The 24,252-nt window shown below is 34.4% G+C and overlaps 1 protein-coding gene across 5 annotated transcripts in view; it reads left to right on the top strand.

Annotated features, from left to right (window-relative positions):
* LOC141427426 (uncharacterized) overlaps positions 1–24,252 on the top strand; it is a 237,378-nt gene that overhangs the window by 10,012 nt on the left and 203,114 nt on the right. Inside the window, exons 1-2 of one of the 5 annotated variants that reach the window (XM_074086835.1) lie at positions 21,989–22,208; positions 22,568–22,715. The exons of 3 other annotated variants lie outside the window; for them this stretch is intronic. The gene's annotated coding sequence lies outside the window, so the exon portion shown is untranslated. Of the gene's footprint in view, positions 1–21,988; positions 22,716–24,252 lie in introns of those variants that run through there. One more of the 5 variants, XM_074086836.1, reaches the window with a different exon arrangement.

Raw genomic sequence — 24,252 nt, forward strand, 5'->3', positions numbered from 1 at the left:
TGAATAATGTTATCCTTGATTCACCACGTTAAACAAGGAATTACATTAAACTCGAGAAGCCAGATGTTTTGAGCATGATGATTTATATTTGGTACTACTCGTAGTTTTAGCCAGAGAAGACTGAGAATCTACAGTGTAATTTTTTACGTGATTTGTTAAGTATTGGGAACTCTGTTCAATTATAAGGTACTTAAATAAGTATAATGTTTTATTCAATTTAGGTAGTTCCTGGGTAAATAAAAATTATTATATTTATTATTTTATTTTTTATTTTATGTCAGTTTTAAACTGTCATCGATTATTTTTATGCACATACATTTTTTTTAAATAGGTAGAAGCATCTTCAAATAGAAAACGGACAAACCAACAATAAATCATCCTGTCCGATGCGAAATAGGAAGCGCTAGACGCTGACAGTTATTCTATTTGAGGGTGGGCATTTTTGTAGTCTTGTTTGCTTGAAGATAAATCAATGTACTTACCGGTTATTGCCTGCAATAAAAACAAATTAAAACAAAGATGGTTATCTTTTATTGGTTAATATTTTAATTCGTTAAAAAGTTTTGTATGGAAGGTGAGTCACAGGAAGACTCCATACAAAACATTTTTTATTTTATTTTCAAATATCAATTTTTTTCACTTGTATCGTACCTATTAATAAGCCTTAATCTGGGTTAAATTATATTATAGTATAGGGTTTTTTTAACACCATGTATAAAAAGAAAATAATTCCAGTAGTACTTCTTTTTAAAAGTGTGATATTTTTAAGATTCCCACGTATTCCCGGGGGTATAAATTGGTGCTTACTAGTGGGAATAGTCCAAAAATAACACAAATACTTGCTGAGGGTCTCCTGAATCTTAGCCCACTGCATCTTCCCCGAGGGAACACAAACCCGCTTTAGTACCGAACCAAATGCGTTGTTGGGATTTTTATGGCCTCTTTCAGAGTACTTTTCAGGTGCTTGTATTTTAGAATGAAATTTTATAACGTAAATAAAAAGGTAGCGAGCGTAATCCTTGGTCTGAAACATTTTTTATTTTCTTTTGCTTCTGCGCATATACGAGAAAATTTGAGCTAGCGAAGGAGCTAGCAATACTTTTTAACCCCCGATGAAAAAGCGGAGTGTTATAAGTTTGATGTCAATGTCTGTCTGTTTGTGACACCGTAGCTCTAGAATGGAAACACCGTATTCGATACGGTTTTTTTACCTGAAAGCGTGGAGTTTCCTTGTGGTGGTTCTTAGCTTGTCAACTTTTTTAAGTTGGTTAGGTTAGGTACGGTCAAGTGCTTTAATCCCTGGCCTACCACGGAACCATTAAACGTCATAATGACATCGCATTTTTTAACAAGGAAAATCGTAATGACTTTTTCTTTGAAAAGGTTCCGTGGTGGGTCAGGGATTAAAATCCTTGACCGTAACTACTCAGCAGAATGTGGTGCCTCATCATCGCATTATCAATTATTCCTGTGTATAAGATATATAAGTCAACTAATCTAGTTGTAAGTAGACTAACTTTTCCCCTTATTATTATCTTGCCCAAAAACTTAGGAAAATTTATCTGCTTACTTGTTGCTTTCCTTAATTATTACGATGTTATTAACACGGTCTAGTCGCATCTATGACTCTATGTTATAGAACTGTCTGCTAATAACTGTAACAGATAGACAACTGAAATCTACGAGTACCTATATATAATCAGTATTACTACAGCAACAACAAGAAATATGTATTTTTTCTTGTTTTTAATATGGGGGCTTGCTTAGCACCTACATATCATAGCTCTACTGCGTTTTCCCTTTAAATCTTCATGTTCAGTTCGTGAGTGGGATACCCTTTGCATTTGTTCTGCTCTTTGTGCTTTAATTTAATACATATTTTTATTCAGTAAAAGTCCATGATTAAGTACCGTCCATGAGTACGTAATCATCACGGCAAAATAAAGCAAAAGGAAGCCACGCGAGACATATCATTTGCGTTTACGACCTCCCAGCGAGATACAAATATGATTAATACATATAAAATGCGTGATCACGAGTCACTTGTCTTTGTCACAAATCGCAAGGAATCTTGGAGAATCTATGTCGAGTGCTAAATACTCCTGTTTTTTCTCAAGCAATGGCGCCGAGCAGCCAACAGATTCACTGCTAACAAACCATGCTGGTTCAAAGCGAACGCTATTTTGAATACATCCCCCATAACGCAGCCTATTATATATTTATGAGATGTAGATTATACAGATTACAATGTACTGATCTATTTTTAATCATTATAAGGGTGGTTTTTACACGCCACGGATCCTATTCATTTTTGATTGATTGCATACGCTTTGTGCTTTAGACTAGAAGTATCATGTTATTTTGGAAAATAAATAATCTATAAATGTATCGCGTCATCTCGTCTATAATCAACAAACCTATCCTCAGAAAAGGAGAGCGGGCCGTAGTTCTCATGCGGGCTTAGTGTGAATTGGTTACTTTATACACTATCAGTGACGTGGCGCCGTAACGACACGATTCCCGGTTGTCTAAATTTTACACATGACATCAGTGATAACAAGTAAGGCATAGACAGTAAGTACTAGCTGCGAGGTGTTACATCTAAAGATAAATCAAATTCGCGTTTTTCTCACTTTCATCATCATCAGCCAGAAGACGTCCACTGTTGAACAAAGACTCCCCTCTTAGAACGCCACAGTGAACGACAACTCGCCACTTGCATCGCCGATTGCCCGCCACCATCACATGACGTCAGCTCACCTGGTGGTCGCCACTCGAGGACATTTCTCCCCCAACGGTTATCATAAGTCTCCGGGATACTCAACGTAAATAATCATCATCATCATCATGTCAGCCGTAGGACGTCCACTGTTGGATATAGGCCTCCATCATAGACTTCCACTTGCTTCGATTGGAAGCGGCCTGTATCTACTGTGAAACCGCGGCTTTAACCAGATCATGTGTCCATCTCATTGGTGGACGTCCTACGCTACGCTAAGCAAATATAGGCACACTCCACGTTATCGCACACCGTTAAACTGCTTCGTAAGTGTGTGTGCAGGTTATATTTAAAATTTACAATGAGCTTTTCAGTGAAGAAAAACATCGTAAATGTACCTTTTAAAATTTAAATGCTTGCATGTAATTTAATGTGAAGGAAAACATCGTGAGGAAACCTGCATAAACCTGCGAAGCGATTCAATCGTGCGTGCGAAGTTCCCAATCCGCACTGGGCCCGCGTGGTAACTATGGCCCAAGCCCTCTTGTTCTGAAAGGAGGCCTGTGCCCAGCAGTGGGACGTATATAGGCTGGGATCATGTAATTTAATATACAATTAACAAAACGAGCCGCCTAGACCAAAAGGCAAGGCTTTGGAAGGCATAATGATAAACCACTTTTAGGCCAAACTTACCTGCGTTACTTATTTATTTATTTTTTATTTATTTATTATTAAAGGTCAAAAATACAACAAGTTACATTACAGGTCTTAGTCCTAAAGAGTAACAGGTTGGCAAAACAAATATTTACACTTATAATTACAGAATAAGGATAAAGTATAAGTAATAAAAGTAACAAAAAAAGGTAACAATTTTAACAAATATAACAAAAATTACAAAATGCTGGTACTTACAGCTAACTTATATTTTCACATATACGCATACTCTTCCTTTCTATCACCGTCCATACATCAGCAAACACATCACACTCAAACTCTTTAATATTGAACATGTTCAGTACATGTAGAGCACGGCAGATGGGAGAGTAGCGGCGCGATACCGTAGTCATACTTGTTAGAGACAAAATGCTGCACTTCGTGAAGAAAGCAAGCCGCTTTGCACAGTGATAGTACAGACTAAACTGAGTGATTTGATTCGCAGCAGCGGAAGTTTCACCCCTTAGGAACAGAGATGGCGCCACTTCTTTAAAAAATATTTCAAAAAATTCTACAAGCTAAAGTAATAAACCGATTTCAATGTTTAATATCTCAAATTAAAGCTCATAACATTCATTATTTACAAAAACATATAAAAAAAATATTTACAATTTTTTTTTGTCAAAAAACGCCATCTTAAGTTTTTTTTTCTTACCTGATTTGTAGTTTTTACTTGATTGCTTAAAAAAACTGTATGCAACATGAATGGTTTAATGCATGTACATATTACTGAGTACATAACGAGTATTTAAAAAAAAAACCGACACCGATACCTATCATATTTAACGAAATATGACAGTTTAAATGTGAGCACAAATTTCTTTAAAAAATATTTCAAAAAATTCTACAAGCTAAAGTAATAGACCGATTTCAATGTTTAATATATCAAATTAAAGCTCATAACATTCATTATTTACAAAAAAATACAAAAAAATATTTACTGAAAACTTTTGGCAAAAAACACCATCTCAAGTTTTTTTTCTTACCTGATTGGTAGTTTTTATTTGATTGCTTAAAAAAACTGTATGCAACATGAATGGTTTAATGCATATACATATTACTGAGTACATAATAAGTATTTCAAAAAAAATTTCACGAAATATGAAAGTTTAAATGTGAGCACAAATTTCTTTAAAAAAATTCAATAAATTCCACAAGCTAAACTAATAAACTGATTTAAATGTTTAATATCCAAAATTAAAGCTCATAAAATTCATTATGTAGAAAAAAATATTAAAAAAATATTTACTGAAAACTTTTGGCAAAAAACGCCATCTTAAGTTTTTATTTCTTACGTGATTGGTAGTTTTTACTTGATTGCTTAAAAACATTGTATGTTGTATGCAACATGAATGGTTTAATGCATACTTATATATATATTTCTGAGTAAATAACAAGTATTATAAAAAAAAAACCGACACCGATACCCTTCATACTTCACGAAATATTTAAGTTTAATTGTGCACGCTTTTCTTACAAATAAATTTCAACGAAATCTTCAAGTGAAACTAGTACTCTGATAATAATGTTTAATGTTAAATGAAAAGAAGAACGAAAATACCTAATTTATTAAAAAAAAAGTTTTTTCCTGGTGTTACGAAAAAATATAATTACTTTAAAATTAGTAATTATTAAGACAATAAATAAAAACTATACCGTTTCCGGCATAGTTGGTTCTGAGATGTAATATATATTGCTTAGTAGTTGGCGAATTTATTTAAAAATTAGCTTTTTATGTGATAGGTAGGGCTACAGCTTATAGATATGTCACATTTGAAATAAAAGACTATGAACATCAATGTTCATCAAATATTTAAATTAAAACCTATAAGTCCTTTTCGGGTTCATCGGCAGATGTAGAACTGAAAAGGAAAAGTCGTTTTGAAGATCTTTTAGACACGGACTGTGTTGCTGTAATTACTGTTGAATTATTTTTGTGCCTAGTTGTTTACCATTAGATCTAAAATTTTGTGCCTACCTGTGGAAATCAGTGGTCAGCATACAAAATAACCCTGCATTGAATATTATATTAACTTACTTTTGATTTGTACAGCCACCTTTGCAGGATTTACACTGGGCAGTGCATGGTAAGCTGACCCGACGACACCCACAACGCATGTTATCGCAGCCAGATTTGCAGCCACAATACTTAATGGTCCAAGAGGCTTACTTTCTTTTGCCAACTCTCTTTTGCCTTAGTCCATCCCCAAGAAGATGGACATGGTACGGAAACTTCTGGTTTCAGAGCGTTTCTCCATATTTGGCCCGCTTGGTAAGCTTCACGCAATGTATGTTTATAGAGAGCATGTCCATACCATGTCCATCTTCTTGGGCGATTTGGCCGCAATTAAGCCTCTTGGACCATTGTGGCTGCAAATCTGGCTGCGATACCATGCGTTGTGGGTGTCGTCGGGTCAGCTTACCATGCACTGCCCAGTGTAAATCCTGCAAAGGTGGCTGTACAAATCAAAAGTAAGTTAATATAATATTCAATGCAGGGTTATTTTGTATGCTGACCACTGATTTCCACAGGTAGGCACAAAATTTTAGATCTAATGGTAATCAACTAGGCACAAATATAATTCAACAGTAATTACAGCAACACAGTCCGTGTCTAAAAGATCTGTGATTTTGTAGTATTGGAATAGCCCAAGTACTTCAAAACGACTTTTCCTTTTCAGTTCTACATCTGCCGATGAACCCGAAGAGGACTTATAGGTTTTAATTTAAATATTTGATGAACATTGATGTTAATAGTCTTTTATTTCAAATGTGACATATCTATAAGCTGTAGCCCTACCTATCACATAAAAAGCTAATTTTTAAATAAATTCGCCAAGTACTAAGCAATATATATTACATCTCAGAACCAACTATGCCGGAAACGGTATAGTTTTTATTTATTGTCTTAATAATTACTAATTTTAAAGTAATTATATTTTTTCGTAACACCAGGAAAAAACTTTTTTCTAATAAATTAGGTAATTTCGTTCTTCTTTTCATTTAACATTAAACATTATAATCAGAGTACTAGTTTCACTTGAAGATTTTGTTGAAATTTATTTGTAAGAAAAGCGTGCACAATTAAACTTAAATATTTCGTGAAGTATGAAGGGTATCGGTGTCGGTTTTTTTTTTATAATACTTGTTATTTACTCAGAAATATATATAAGTATGCATTAAACCATTCATGTTGCATACAACATACAATGTTTTTAAGCAATCAAGTAAAAACTACCAATCACGTAAGAAATAAAAACTTAAGATGGCGTTTTTTGCCAAAAGTTTTCAGTAAATATTTTTTTAATATTTTTTTCTACATAATGAATTTTATGAGCTTTAATTTGGGATATTAAACATTTAAATCAGTTTATTAGTTTAGCTTGTGGAATTTATTGAATTTTTTTAAAGAAATTTGTGCTCACATTTAAACTTTCATATTTCGTGAATTTTTTTTTGAAATACTTATTGTGTACTCAGTAATATGTATATGCATTAAACCATTCATGTTGCATACAGTTTTTTTAAGCAATCAAATAAAAACTACCAATCAGGTAAGAAAAAAAAACTTGAGATGGTGTTTTTTTGCCAAAAGTTTTCAGTAAATATTTTTTTGTATTTTTTTGTAAATAATGAATGTTATGAGCTTTAATTTGAGATATTAAACATTGAAATCGGTCTATTACTTTAGCTTGTAGAATTTTTTGAAATATTTTTTAAAGAAATTTGTGCTCACATTTAAACTGTCATATTTCGTTAAATATGATAGGTATCGGTGTCGGATTTTTTTTAAAATACTCGTTATGTACTCAGTAATATGTACATGCATTAAACCATTCATGTTGCATACAGTTTTTTTAAGCAATCAAGTAAAAACTACAAATCAGGTAAGAAAAAAAAACTTAAGATGGCGTTTTTTGACCAAAAAAAATTGTAAATTTTTTTTTTATATTTTTTTGTAAATAATGAATGTTATGAGCTTTAATTTGAGATATTAAACATTGAAATCGGTTTATTACTTTAGCTTGTAGAATTTTTGAAATATTTTTTTAAAGAAGTGGCGCCATCTCTGTTCCTAAGGGGTGAAACTTCCGCTGCTGCGAGTCAAATCACTCAGTTTAGTCTGTACTATCACTGTGCAAAGCGGCTTGCTTTCTTCACGAAGTGCAGCATCCGGCCAAAAAATGGCCTTAACAAGTATGACTAACCGTGCGCGCGGGCGGTGGCGCGAACAGGCGGCGGCAGTGGCCGCGCAGCCGGCCGTGCTGTTCGGGGACTGACAGATATGAATGACGACCACCTCCTATATTTTGTACCAGCGTAATGGAATTTTCAATTTTCTGAGCCTTTATCGCGCTTTGTTGCTAAGATCTACTTACCTCAAAATCAATTGTTTTCCCTTTTTATAATGAAATGACTTGGAGGTCGTAGACTTAATTTATCGTCACTTAAATTGTAGAAAGGACTTTTCTCTATGGGTAATAAAACAGGCTTTCCATGTATTGTTCAGTAAGATTTCACAGGACTTTGAACGATGAATTTATAAAATTGAAGCGTTGAGGTCGTTGGAAAAGTCATTAGCACAGCGACCTTGACAAGTTCGTATGTGACGCTCGGTAGAACCCTGTTACAGTCAGCATTTGCCACACTTATCAAAAACAATCTTGATAAAGGCAATAGATGCTCCTTGCGACAGGGTTTTCAGGGTGTCCTGTACGAACTTGATAAGGTATAATAGAGACTTACTCGTACATATCAAGGTCTTTAAAAAAACTCTTGAAAATTAGAAAACTTTAGCCTCCAATTATGTAATAGGTACGGTCTAATTGTCCTCGTAACTACAAAATACGAACGCGGCGTTAACTCCCCAGTCCCACTCCTACTACCCGCCATTTGTATACCAAAACGGCTTATGATCAAAGTTTTATCACCTAAACTGTAATGCAACCTTGTTTGGAATTGGAACTCGTTTTGTCCAGACGTATCCTTGCAGCGCCTTTATTTTTATAGAATCTGTTACGGGATATAAACTGTGATAATAATATAATATACAGTGTGACCTTTAATGAGCTCTCGATATGTCGACGCAGTTGCTTTTGTCATGATCGCGGGTCTGGGTTGAAATATCGGGAGATCAATATAGGTCTACATCCGGTAACAATCCAATATATACAGTGTAAAACAACCGTAAACCATTAAAAACTGTTTTTTTATTCGGCCACTGCATGTGACTTAATTATGCTGTGGACAAGTATATCCTAATCCTACTTAGTACCTATGTGAAAATGTGTTTGTTTTTTCCAGAAGTTTGTTCAAATATACAATCCCAATTCATGCCTGGAGTAGTTCCTGGTAGTGGACTGGACATAGGTATATTATATGTATGTATATATTTGTTACTGCTAAAATAACGAGATAGATTTTAATTATAATAATGATAATGATTTGAGAGATAATTTATGGACCGGACTACCTTATGTATTCCTTGAATCTTTAATTTCGAAGGATATTTATTACTTATTCTCATACGAAGTCGCGGGCAAAAGCTAGTATCTTTACAGTTGACAAAGCCGTATAATAGCATTATAAAAGGACGAAATGTATTCTTGATGGCATCAGGCTTGTAAGTTGTAAGATAATAATTTATTATAATGAGGGTCCCAATTATATGACGGACCACAGAAACGACGGACATTTTTGAGACTGAACCCGTTCCGTATCCAAGTTCCGGTGACCGGGAATACTGCTCTTTTATGTATCTTAGTCTACTCAAAATATAATAAAGTACTTTGAAATACACAAGAGCCATTATAAGCAATGTCTTTAATGTTATTTAATATTGTATGGAGTGGTTAAAATATATCTGCTTGATATAAACTTAAGTACCTATTATTAAATATTTTGTTTCGTTTGCAGGCCGAGGCTAAGTTAAAACTACTATTATATAGTACCCGTATTAGTGAGTTCTTTTTTAATGTTAAAACAAAAAGTATTAAATTATTTACTAAGTGAAATGTCACTCTGAAAATAAAGATGAGCGGATTTTACTTAAATATATGATTGTAAATAATCCAATATCAATTGCTGAGGGTGCAGGATTGGTCTAGGTACTCACGTCTCCTGAATCACTCAGTATAATTATCATCTATGTTAGGTACTGTTTGATAAACTTTTTCATTTTAATAAAAACTCTTTGCTGACTATACTTTTTGTTAACAGCACGTAGATTGTCAATTATCTTATATTGTACATACCAAATTTCAAGTCAATCCGACCACAAGTAGCTTATGTGCTCATAAACAACTAGAGAGTCAAATTTAATTTAGAATGCCACAGACACCAGGACGGCTGAAATTAAATGTAAGCTTGTATGAGACTAGTTGTATCATTTGTTATCACAAAAATAACTAGAATAGAAAACTTGAAATAAGAAGTCAATGAAGCCTACACAAAAATATTTACCACTAATGCTCGATGCAGGTAAATGTATAGATATTTTCCTGTTACAACAACAGCGAACAGTATGGAGTGAAAAGGGTGCGGTGGAATCGTAATTATCGCGTACAATTGGAGAGTTACATTGTTGAAGCAACATTCGAACATCGCGCTTAAAACCCGATTAAATTGGCCCACAATGTTGGTAACAACATTGTAAATGTGGCCGTTAATATAATAAAAAATATATAGATAATTGGTTTTGGCTGCAAAACCGCAACTATTTTATAACAATTCTAGTTTTTACCCGCGGCTTCGCTCGCGTGAGCCGTTAGATCTGGCTGTTGAATTGAAATTCTGGTAGGTACGTTACTGAATTCCCCAAAAACTTAATGTTCCTAAACTTTGCCGTTGAGAATTCGATCTGTGCGTAAATCCTGAGGCCTTAGTGTCAAACACACTTGGAATCACAATCATTTTCACCACTTCTTTCTGTCCCATGTATAAGGACGAGGGTAGAAAGAGATGGTAAATGCGATCACGAATGTCAGAGCGGTAGACAAAAGCTACTGTTACACATGCTCGTTACTAGCAGCATGCTCATGGACTGTTTACATTTGCTACCAATAAGCAAGCCAGTTTTTAGTTGTAGATAATATGCTCCTAAATAAGCATGCTCCAAACAAACACTCCGATACACATGCCTTTTGATAGCATGCTCTCTGCCAGTTCAAACAAAACCATGGAGAACCAAACAGCTATCCGCATGAAGCTAAAAAAAATATCCTTTTGTTGGCGATGCAATGCATTCAAAAACTTCTCTCATCCAGAAAGACGAATAAAAGGATACTATATGTATATTGAGTTTCTTTCACTCCTGCTGGCTCGTGCTGAGACACCGAATTCAAAGTACTAGAAAATTATTTTCATGGTTTTTGTAGTCGGTTTTTATTTTTACAAATTTTTAAGGCACACGGTTTTTTTAATTTCTTAAATTTATTGTTTTTTATCACTTTTTATTGATGTACTTGACAGTTACATTCACTTATTCATTTCATTCATTCTCTTTTTTTTGTAATCATACTTCAACTCTCGTGGCACTACCTACGGGCACTAGCAATACTAGCATGCTCAAGGAGGGCCTGCTATTAGAGACTATACCACTAAAAAGCATGCTCAATAGTAGCATGTCCTATATATATATATATATATATATATATATATATATATATATATATATATATATATATATATATATATATATTTATATATATATATATACATATATACACATGCTAGTAGGTAGTATTTGCTCATTAGTAGCATGCTTTCGTGCTAGTAACGAGCATGTGTAACGCAGTAGCTCTCTGTATGGTCTTTGAGGGCCTACACCGAAATTCGAAAATCGAAGTTCGTATGGTACCGTCCCTCTCACTCTCGTATTAAATAGTATAATTATGTGTCAGATGGACGGAACGCGACGAACTTCGAATTTAGAATTTCGTAGTAAGCCCGCTGATCCCACGGGAATAAATCTGAATTAAAAGTAGTTTATAAAAATGGTATTCCTTACTCTAGCAAGAGAGAGACAGGAACTTTGTCATAATATTAGTAAGTAGATAGTAATGTAACGAATTACCTCGTCATTTTTATAAAATTTTCATTTGCTTTGAGCAATTAAGTTAACCACGTCTCTAATCTAAATGTCGCCCACTTGATTAATGAGAAAATTTCGTGAAGCCACTTGGTTTTAGATAAAGATCACAAAATGGCGTAATACAAATAATTTACGTAATGATAATCAACCTCTGAAAATAATACTTTAAGAGTAAATTGCAGGTCATTCTTTTTTTGGTTGAAAAATAATGCTATTTATTTTGTAAAAGAATCGAGTCATTGTTGCTCGCAATCACGTTTTGCCGGAAACATTTGGGGGAAATGAAAAATATTCTCGACATCAAGGGCAACTCTTTAGGAGATTGTTATCAATCGTTTTTTAATTGAATTCTACGGTAATTTAATGATTAAACTGTTGAATGTAGGGGTATTAAAGAGATAAATCCAAACATTTTGAAATCAACTTATGCCAGTCTCAATAGGTACTAGACTACTCGTATAAGCAATTAAAAAAAAATGACAACCTTTTTATAATCCTATTTAATATTATTATGCGAGTAAGTTATTTGGTAAGTTATTTAAAATGCTATTTGGTGTGGAAATAGTTTAAGTGAAGACATTGTTTTTGTTTTTATTCGTGAAAATTGCGTAATTATCGCGGGATAGCAATAAAGGAATTCTTTGCACTCAAAGTCGTTTATCGCGCGCCCGCAGGAGTTAAGTATAGGTACTACTTCCGGGATAAAAAAAATCCCATATTCTTCTCTGAATATCAAACCATCTCCATACCAAATTATTCTCGTTCGGACGCGTACTTTAAGCGTGAAAGCGGAAAACAAATGAAATGAAATTAAACAAATTAAAGTTTTTACTGAAACTAATTTTGGGGGAGGCCTATGTCCAGCAGTGGACGTCTTTCGGCTGAATTGATGAGATGATGATTGAAACAAAACAAACATGCAAATTGGCCTACATAATATTTTAACATAATAATTAAACAGTAAGAAGTGCATTAAATTTTACTTCTAAAATTTACACATACTAACGCGTTAAGTTAAATAAAATTTATAATTCTAATGATTATGATGATGATGATAGAGAAGAAGGAATATGACAAGACTTAGTCCAGACCATTGCTTGTTAAAGAACCGTTTTAATAGTTAACTCCGATGTTAAATAATTGAGCAAGAAAAGAATCGAAGTCTTGTTGAATTCGTGTTCAAAGTGCGAAGCTTTTTAATTAAAAGTTGAAAAGAACTTTGATGTTTCGATTGCTTTTAAAACCGAGTGTCTAAAGCTTGTTATTAAGACATCGTCCTCCCTTGAGACTATTCCCAACATAAGGTCGTGCCGACTCTTAGTGTGAGGAGATATTCGTATTATATCTTGATTTTTTTAACACGCCGTCAGATGCGATTACTCCATCTTCCCAGTTCATTAGGGTAGTTGTTAAGATAAATATTACTTGAGATAGATGCAGTGTAGTTAACTAGATATATTATGTCGCAAGGCAGACCTGGGTAGAGTAGAGCTAGAAAAGTAGAGTTTTCCCGTCTGACGGTATAATAAAAATAAATATAACGGGATTATTCACACCAACTGACCTAGTTTCAAAGCAAAGTTTGTGTTGTGAGTACTAGGCAACGAATGATCATTCTTTAATAGATAAAAACATATTAACACCCAAAACTGGAGAACAAACATTCGTATTTTACACACAAAACAATCGAACCAGAGGCTGTATTGCCTAATGTTTCACTGAAAAAAAAAGGATGATTTGGCTACTAGTGTGGCTATTACTTGACGTTTAGCCAAAATGTACTAATTAGGAACCAAAATTATGCTAATATTACAAAAAATATTTTATAAGACATCACCTAACTTTTAGCTACTAGTAGACCTTAGTTTTGTAGTCAATCAAGTTATACAATAGAATACAATACAATGACTCTTTATTGTAAACCAGAAATAGTAAGCGATACAGAAAACAGATTCACAGAAAGAAAACTACAAGGCAAATAATAGGCCGTCTTATCGCTTAAGAGCGATCTTTTCCAGGCAATCTTTTTACAGAAAGAAGTAAGAAGTAGAAGAAGAAGAAGATGTTATTATATAGCAACATTTTCTTTTGTTACTGTTAGCAAATCTTTTTTTTTCAGTGTATACCGACGCTCGCGGTCGCAATCAAATGACAGATTTCGCATACAAAAACTGTCATTTGATTGCGATCGCGAGCGTCAGAAACGTTTGGCAATACGGCCTCTGGGACCTTATTGTCTAACGCAGGCAGAATCACGATCGTTTTCACCAGTTTTTTCTCTCACACTATATGAGATGGGGATAAAAGGAAATGGAGAATACGATCACGAGTGAGTGCCACAGCGTTACAATACGGCCACTCGACTATCCGGTGGATAGACCAACCACATAAGTCAACACAATCAAAAGATACAGTCATTAAAAAAAGATGTTTCCATACAAATTGCCATAACCGAACTACCTATGGAATAATTCCGGTTGTCCTAGAAACTTGTAATTTCGTATGAGCTCATATAATACAACTAATAGGAAATGTTCGAAAAACATAATTTGTTATGCCTGTTTTTACGAGTATGTGTCAGCACCCATCTTAAGTGACACCACACTGCGTACACTTTGCTTTGGATCGGGGCTCTGTTAACAATGGATATACATAGATACCTCTTTTCAACGAAACCCTCAATACGCGACTTTTTTTATTACAGTGAAACATTCCCCGTTGTAAAATTAGTCGAACCGCAAAAACTCAAGAATAGCTGAGCTAGTAATTTTCGTTCCATTACACCGTTTAGTACAATATTTAGCGGCGGAAGTAATATTCTGGCTGCAGCGCAGTCTGCCTTAGATTATACCGGGGGGAACGAAAGTCGTGAATTTATTAAAACTTTCCGCGATACTTCCTGAGCAAGAAAAGTTGTTTTATGTGGGGTCAGTCGGTTGTTAAACCAAGTTATTTTATTATTTATTTATTCACGGTGGTAAATGATCCAAGGAAAGCAGTGATTTGAAATTTGTTTTGATGATTTAGTAAAATAACCTAACCATACAAATTTCATTTTTAATACCGTAAACTGCTTCAACTTTGCCCTCTGGCCCCAATGTTCCCTGATTTGATTTAGAGTCGATAACTTAGCACTCTTATAGGTTTTAAACTTTTATCTACACGGGAATTATTATTACGAGCGGTAAAAACCGGCCAAATGGCAGTCGGACTCGCGCACCGAAGGTTTTGTTAAGCAGAGCGCCTAAGCAATCTACTAAGCAAAATGCACACAGTGAGTAGTGATTTTAGATGGTTGCTGACGTAGACAGACCAACATAAAAAAAACGGCCAAAGCGTGTCGGACACGCCCAAAATAGGGTTCCGTAGCCATTACGAAAAAATTAAGTAATATTTTTCTAAGGATTTCGAATTTTATACGGAATCTTCCAAGTTTTGGTATATTTTATACCTAAGGCTGCTATTTATTAAGAGTAAAACTACTAATAATTGTCAAGCAAACTTAGCCGTTATAGTTTTCCTTGAAAGTTTGATATACGCGCTCGATCTTAATGAAAATTTGCACTTTAAAGTTGAATATTTCGCAAAAAAATCAATGAATCGAAAAATTGTCTTAGCAAGCCCTAATGGTTTTAAAAGACCTATCCAACGATACCTCGCACTATAAGGTTGGATGAGAAAAAAAAAACACCCCTACTTTACGTCTATGGGAAGTACCCTAAAAAAAATTTTTTTTTGTTTTTTATTGTACCATTTTGTCGACATAATTTACATATATATCCGTGCAAAATTAAAGCTTTCTAGCATTGATAGTTCCTGAGCGAAGCCGCGGACGGACGGACAGACAGACAGACAGACAGACATGGCGAAACTATAAGGGTTCCGTTTTTGCCATTTAAGCTCCGGAATACTAAAATCATTTTTTTTATTACTTTTACCTACCTACTATAAGCTACTTTCATACTAAATTGAAATACCCTTTACTTATTTATGACGTTGACTGTACTCTGTCTGTATTTACTATGTCCAGTATGTATGTAGGTCTTAAGGCTGATGATATGATGCTGTATTTATTTGGGAGTCCGACTGACGCACGCAGTGTCTTACATATGAGCTGAATTAAGTCGAGCATGAAAGTTACGGACGTCCCGGGAGTGCGCGCATCCGTCCGATTTTCTTTCTTATTCGTTTCGATTTAGCTCCTTTCATCTTCGTGCGAAAACAAAATAAACAAACGCACCAACTCTCATTAAAGTAACTGGCTGTTAAATTGAGATTGCAGAAGTTTTTTTCGTTTGTTTGATTTGCTTTCGCTCCAGTATGTTTGGGGAGCCTTTTATTAATTAAGTTTTGTAATATTTTCTAATGATGAAATATAAATGAAAAATATTTTTAATAGCAAATCTGTCTGTATTTGTATTGTATTATTTTAGCTGCTAGGCACAAGCCTCCTATCAGAATGAAAGGGCTTGGGCCATAGTTCCCAAGCGGGTCCAGTGCAGATTGGGAACTTCACACACACCATTGAATTACTTCACAGGGTTGTTCAGGTTTCCTCACGATGTTTTCCTTCACCCTAAAGCTCGTGTTAATTTCAAATGTAATTTCGCACACGAATTTCGAAAAACTCAAGGTGCGAGCTGGGGTTTGAACCCACGATCCTCTGCTTGAGAGGACATAGGACAAACCACTAGGCCACCACGGCTTTTATTGATTAAGTTTTGTAATATTATTTGATACAGGAATATATTACTTTCGATGAAAAATATTTTTAATACAACATTTTTAGCTGACTGTATTTGTATTTATTATTTTATTTGTTTAATTTGTTTAAAAATGTCAAATTTTAAGTCCTTCCTGACTGACTGACTTCCTTACTAATAGAAGCGGGTGAAATAGGATTTTGAACATTTGCCCCAAACCAACATACTAAACAAACATGTTACGTTACTGTCGTTATTTTTACAATAAGATAAAAGCTTGACAAACAAGCGAAAAAAAAAGTTAAATACCTACTTGAAATCTGAGGTATTTAATTTTAATAAAATAATGTAATCTGTCTTGTAACGCTTTTTCTTAGTCATTATTTAGAAGCATATCGATAATCATTAATCAATCAAGCACACAAAAGAACTGACTTTCAAAATAAATAATTTCACTTACTAATGTTCCGTTAGGACGGTATTTCAGTGTCATTTTGATATTTTGCTATGATAATATTTAAGGTTTTGAACATGAAACTACCGTGAGACTCACTCATATTAAATATAATGACCCGGATAACTCACGACTTAAATCGAGTTTAGCTCGACATGTTTCGGGCTAATCCGTAGCCCTTCGTCTTCGGAGCAACGCGACTCAGCGGCTGCTGCAACACGCGCACAAACTCGATTTAAGACGTGAGTTATCCGGGTCATTATATTTAATAATATTTAAGGTATTGGGTAGTGGGCGTCTAGGAGGCCGGCACAAAGACGCGGGCTTGTGATATTCGACGCTCCATACCTTCTACTCGTATCATCAAATTAATCATGTAATTAGGTACGTCATATTATATCGTCATGGATGTAGCGACATATATGACATATACTCGTATAGGGATAAAATGTGACGCTTAAGTTACAAAATATTATGGACAATGTGGCTGACTGACTAACTGACGTTGGCTCTAGTGATGTGAAAGCTCTTTAAGATACTTCAATCAGCAGTAAATAATTATTTTGAATTTACTCATATTTCATTATTTAATGTTTTCCCTAAGTTTAATTTTTAAAAATGGCGAATCACGTATTCTCTTAGTCCTGTTCAAGAGTCATTCACAATGTTTCATGTCCCTTTAGACATTCACAAATGTTTAAATAGCATTTTCACGAAGTTTTAGAATTAGGTATATCTTCAAATATATATACCTAACGTTTTTCCATACAAACTTACACTCCCTTTATACCCCTTTAAGGGTAGAATTTTTAAAATGGTGCAACATGTATATCCACTTATATTTTTTTGACGTATATTTTCCCCAAGGTTTATGATGGAGTATTTTAGAATTGAAAGGGTCAGTTAAAATATGGATTAATTTAGAATGTTTTGCTGCTTAAGTAGCGTAGTAGAAAAAGGCAACCTGAGATATGTGTGCATAGGAGAAATTTGTATCTTGACTCCTGTCCAACGGTGGTGTAGGGGTTATAGTACGCAGTACGGATTGCTGAGGACCTAGGTTCGATTCCCAGCGCTGGTCTCTTTTTCTGGTTTTTCTGTGCATCCATGTCTCAGTTTGTATTTTCGATATAATTTAGAAGAGGCATTTTTAAATTTTACATAAGACAGGGAAATGAGAGTAGACACAGGGAGTGATTCAAAATGATTGTTTGGTCCAACAATGGACTCCACAGTAAATATGAAAGTACTAGTAAATAGAAATCTACATAATTTCTACTATAATACTATTTTATCGTCCAACTAGTGTTTACCCGGCTTTGCACACGTAAATCATTAGGTCCAAAACAGCTGAAATACCGGGATTTTTAAAAATTGCCGTGGGAATTCCGAAAATTAAATCGTTGTTTTCATTGACATTACATTAAAAAACAATCATGGTAAAATTTCATGACTCTAAGCCCAGCGGTTATTAGTTCGAAATTTTATCCCTATCTCGTGGGAATATCGAAATAAAAAGTAGGCTATGTTTTATTCCAGATGTCAAACTATCTATATACCAATTTCATGACAAAGCTGAGCGGTTGTTATTTCAAGATTTTATCCCTATCCCATGGGAATATCGGATAAAAGTATCCTATGTTATCTAACTTTTCGCCAAATTTCATCCAAATCCGTCCAGCCGTTTCAGCGTGAAGAAGTAACGAACATATTCACTCACTCACTCACAAACTTTCACATTTATAATATTAGTAGGATTAGTAGGATAGTAGGATAGGATTAGAAACCTTTATAAACCTTCATTAATAGTGTAACTTAACACAAATAATTAATATCTACGAATAAATTAATTTGCAGAGCCAGCCATAATTATCGGTAGGTAAGGTTGGTTCAGTCAAATAATTAATTTTGTTGGTACAGCACTAAATTTCCAGAGACTAGACCGACCATAGACCAACTTCGGTGAGGAAAAAATATCATGTCAATTTGACAAATATAACGGATTTTCGTCTTCCATTTAATTCTATAAAATAAACATATTTACACGATTATTTAATGATAAAATGATTGTTAAAAACAGTGCTGAGCTCATTGAGATGTGAATATGATCGGGATTGGCGTTCAAATGTAAGTAACTACGGAGTAATCGTGAAAAAATGCTTTGTTTACACAATTGATTTTTCCATTGAATAGTATTATACGTCATATTATATTCTCATGGATGTAGCGACATATATGACATATACTCGTATAGGGATAAAATGTGACGCTTAAGTTACAAAATATTATGGACAATGTGGCAATGACGAACTAATTTTGTGGCTTGTGTGTGTGGTTGTTGTTTTTTGACAAATATGAGTGTACTCGTAGAAGCTGCAGGAGTTACCTAAATCAGTATTTTATGAGTGCTACAGTGCAGTTAGATTTAGAGTCTGGCTAATGAAAGGTGAACCTGCAAACCCGCGGCAAATTCAAAAATAGGTATCACCATGGAATAAGTAATAGTACAAGTATAGAAGCTTCTCTGCCGTACAAAAGTGACGATTAGGCATAGGCATGGCTTCACTCCGGTGGCAAATCGAAAACGCCGTCTAAAGCGCAATCGCAATCAGCGTGGGACCGTTCCTGCAGCGTTGTCCTGTATCCAAGTACCAATGGTGGACATCTACCTGTCTCGGTTGGACAAGAAGACGACGCATGAGAAGGTGTTCGAGCACGTCCGCGAGGCAGTAAAGGCCCGGTTACAAGGAGCCCTGCTAGAGCTGTCCATCATCCCGCTCGAGTCTTAAAGGGCAAACAATTTCAGCTCATTTAGACTCCAAGTGCCTGCCATGCACCAGCAGATGTTCCTGCGCTCCGACTTCTGGCCGGAGGGTGTGGTGTTTCATCGTTGTAGGGTCGCGACGAAGACGGTTTAAAAAATCCCTAATTCGTTTTTTTGTATGTATTTTATGTCTTTTTGTTTTGCATAATTCGAATTTTACAGCGCATTGGTGTTTAACTGTAATGCTGTAATTTAATGTTGAAATAAATAAATAAGAATCGTGTCTACTTTATGCTTCTCTGTCTATCGCATGCCTATTGGAAAATAAGTAATTATTTAAATCATTTTTTTTAATTCGACTGGATGATAAGCAAATTCAAACATAAACAAGCAGAGAGGGAAGCCTTGTTCAAACAGAAAAAAGAGTGTTTAGTTGTAAAACTATTTTAACACACGAAGGTACTAAACTCGACAAGTCATAGAATAGATATTTGTACAAGCTCAAGTGTCTGTTATCTTATACTCTTTGGTCTGTTTGCCCATGAAATTTGAATAATGTTGCCACTCAAATAATAGCTGGGTTCATCTTGCATTAGCCAAACTATATTTGTACAGGTGCCATAAAAATTAAAATCGCATGATGAGACGCTACCGGGTCGCCACGCTCTAATTCGTTTATTTTACAATATAAGTAACATCAAGCAAAAATTAAAACGAAAATTAGCCATATATTTCGAAGAAAAGATGTTAAAAAAAGAGAGATTGTTTAAAAGTATTTGTCGCGACACTAGTCGCGAAATGTATATATTGTATGTAGCAACACTTAAAACTCTATGGTAAGTTTAGTTCTCTTTGCTTTTCTCATCTGTCATTTGTTTTCTACTTTAATGGCGCGCGTTATGTGAATCCTAACTAGTTAATATAAACTTTATAACAAATTATATCCAGTATACTAGAATCAGTGTAATCTTCCTAACTGTTGATCCACAATACGAGCAACGCTGCTACTAAAGCTAAGTACCATAATTTTGATGGTCTTTAGATGTCTTAGATTTCTCGTGAACATAGTTTAAACTGTTGTTGAATGACTTGTCCAATGGGGCAGAAACTTGAAGTCATATGGCCTATTTAATGTATATGTATGTATTGGCTAAAGCCTGGCGCGCCGAGACGTATGTCTCAGTTATTGTGATGTCCCATGATTGACACACTTCATCATGGTCCCTGTGGATATGAGGGGGGAACCGCTCGACAGACTGCTTCGGCAGTAAGAGCTCAATGGGTGACTTGCGAGAAACCCATCGACGTAAACAGCACGTGTTCCGAGCAGTGCACGTGAACGATAGCACTAAGTCACACTGTATAAGGCCCATCCTAATATAATTATATGCACTTGTGTTGTATACTGGCATGACAATTAACGCCAGCGTTATTAAGTGAACCTAAGACATCTATAGGGCTCCATACAGTAGGAGTCATGTTGTATTTACCTCTACAGGTGGTTAGAGTAGAAGATGCGAAGCAGATATACAAACACTACAGTCAGATCACAGGATAGAACCAACTGATGTATCTCGAGATATATTTATCATCAAATCATCATACAGGTATGAGTCACAACCTTTACTTACTTGTAATGAGAGAAATACTTAATGCATTGTTCGACAAGGGTAGTTGTCGCAGCCCAGCAGCAGGTAAAGACCTGAGTTACATTAATTAGTGACATTACAATATTCACATCAAAGTAAAAGAGACCGCGACATTTGGTGGAGCCAGCTGCTGGGATAAACATCTAGTGGAATTAAAATAAATAAAGTCGAATAATGCATTAACATAATTATAAGAAAAATTTAAGGTAATTTGTGATTTCTCATTGCAAGTTTGTGACTCATGGCGACATCTGTTGGTTACTTTCGAAACTAATAATATATTCTATCGAAATGTAATGCGATATTATATTGTTTAAAATAAGCAAATTCGTAAAGAAATAATTTCGTACAATAAGCTTTATAAGTATCTATATAAAGAAGCATATTCATAATGTAAACTATAAAACATGCAAATAATGACTTCATTTTAAAAACGTCATCTTGTAAGGCTGATTTGACTTGCTGGTTGGCTAACTTGATTAGGCTAGTAGCACATTTACTACGTCTGACTTCAAAATTCAGAAAGGTTAATCTTCAGAAATCTTTCAGAAATTCCAGATTGGAGATTTTAGTCTTACAACTAAATAAATGTAATAAACTCTTGAGATTGTTTTACTAATCCATATTTTACACTATCTGTTACTCGATTAATTTATCATTGTTACTTTGTTCCAACATTCCTGTCCGTCACAACGATCTGCTAAATCGGAACGTCAACGCATCCTTAGAAAGCTTTCTTGTCTGTTCCTGACTTTATGAAGTATGGAAATCGGAAATAAACATTGATCATTTTACATGTTAAAATAATTTTATTATAAATTTATACAATAGATAAATAAGAAATTGTTCTTTGTTACGTCATAATAAAATAAATAAGTAATTTTAACAATAATAACTAACTTCAACAATGGCAAAAATAATTCTAATTTCAAAATTCAAATCGCCCAGAACATCGCGGCTAGCGTCGGTCGCGCGGCCATACTTTTCTTTTTCACTAAGTACTCAAAGTAGCCCCGCCATGTCTGAACTTTTACGACAGTGAAAACTAATTATAATAATATATGAAGTGAAAACAATCAAACGAAAAATAAAGTTGTACCATTTGATACTCAAGTAAGTATAAAATGAATTCTATGATAAATAACCGAGTGTAAAGTTAGAATCATATATCTTTTAAGTGATTAAGTTTTGAATGGAAACCGTCTCGATTTTCTTTTGTTTTTTCTTTTAACGCTATTGCGCGATCATTTAAAACGATTCATAGTAATTAAATAATGATAATTTCATCTATATTTTGGGTATAATCATTGCACAGAATGATTAATTACTTGTTTGTTTACAATCGGTATAAATACTAACCGTACGTAACTTTCCTTTCAACAATGAAAGCAGCTATTTTTATGGAATAATGCATAGCTGCAAATTCGGGTTAAATTAAAAGGTGATGTTTGAGTTTATATACTTGTTTATAGGAAATATACATAACATTACAACGCCGCCAGCCGCCACTGCCAATCGTATAAGGGCAGGCCATTTATTCGGAATTTCAACAATATTTTACTGGAATGTATTTAAATAACGACGGGACAAGGGAAATTTAATCTTTCTACGCAAGCTAAGGTATGTTTTATGAGGAACATTAATCATATTATTGATTAGTATGTACCTATCATTTATTTGATTTATCTTTCGAAAGAATACTTATCCTTATGAAAATTTAACAATGATCTAGTGAAAGACAATTAACAGGTCTGCTCAACAAGTATGAATGCATAGATAGATTGATTTTAAATAAGGAAATTTTGTTTATCAATTTGTTTGAATACAACATTTGAATAGAAACTTTTTTTTTTTTTTTTTTTTTTTTTTTTTAATGGCTACGAGAACATTAGCCAATGACAAAGTTAGGGAAACAGTTGTTATATATGATAAGACGGTAATAGGATTACGGAAAAAGTTTAGGATCAGAAAGGATTGGAGTTAACGTGTAGGAGTATATATACGAAATAAAATTATAATTTGATATCATTTTTTTCTATGAATGATGCTAATATGGTTATATATCACTGGTATTAAGATACAATAAACAAATAATGGAGGTGGGAAAGGGAATTGGAATTGATTGGAGTTGAGAGAAAAGATCAGAGTGGTCGTAAAGCGAGCATGAGAAAAAGATGTGATTCAGGTCTCCATATTCTCCACAGGAGCATGTAGGGCTGTCAACTATTTTAAACTTGTGTAAGTGCGCTGGAGTACACACATGGCCCAAACGTATCCTGCAGAGAACAGAAGTGGTCCTTTTGCTTAAAATAGTTTGTGGAACCAAGGCTTATGTGGTAGAGACTCTTGAACAAGGCGATAATATTTCCCTTTAGATGAACTATCAATCCAGAGTCTATTCCATTCTTCATATAAAAATGATTTGGGTAGATTAGCCAGATCGTGACAGAAATTGACATATGGAAACGTATCTCCATCAACAATAGCCTCGTTTGCCAATTGGTCAGCTCTCTCATTTCCTAAAATTCCAACGTGACTAGGAATCCACGCAAAGACTACGCGGAGACCTTTTTTGGAGCATTTAAATAATCGATCTCTAATGTTGAAAACAATCTGGGACTGCTTGTGAGATTTAAACGGAAACTTTTCTAAAGACTGTAAAGAACTAGGGAATCACAAAAAATTACAGTGTTTTGCAACTTTGATAAAAGAATATATTCGACTGCTTTTAAGAGACCGTAACATTCTCCTGTGTATACAGAAGATTCTGGAGGTAGTTTAATTTTTTGTATAATTTTATTTTGTGGATGGTAAACTCCTACACCGACACAAGTTGTATTTGAATGTTTAGAAGCATCGGTGAAAATATAATGCCAATTGTCCCATTTTTCATTGACTATACTATTAAATTTTACATTTTGATAAAATGTATTTTTATGAATATCCAACTTATATTCTACTTGTGGAGTTGTAAGAAGTGAATTATAGCTATATTGATACAAAGGCAGCAAATGGCTTCGATGAGTAGGTGCTATGATGTTGTTGTATCTTTTAAAACTTTTAACAAGACATGGTGCGTCTTTATATTTCCAGTAGGGAGAAGAATCTACTTTCTGAGATAGACTACAAATTTTATGGTATAGAGGATGGTATTTTA

Source organism: Choristoneura fumiferana, chromosome 4 (assembly GCF_025370935.1).
Source record: "Choristoneura fumiferana chromosome 4, NRCan_CFum_1, whole genome shotgun sequence".
Taxonomy (NCBI): domain Eukaryota; kingdom Metazoa; phylum Arthropoda; class Insecta; order Lepidoptera; family Tortricidae; genus Choristoneura; species Choristoneura fumiferana.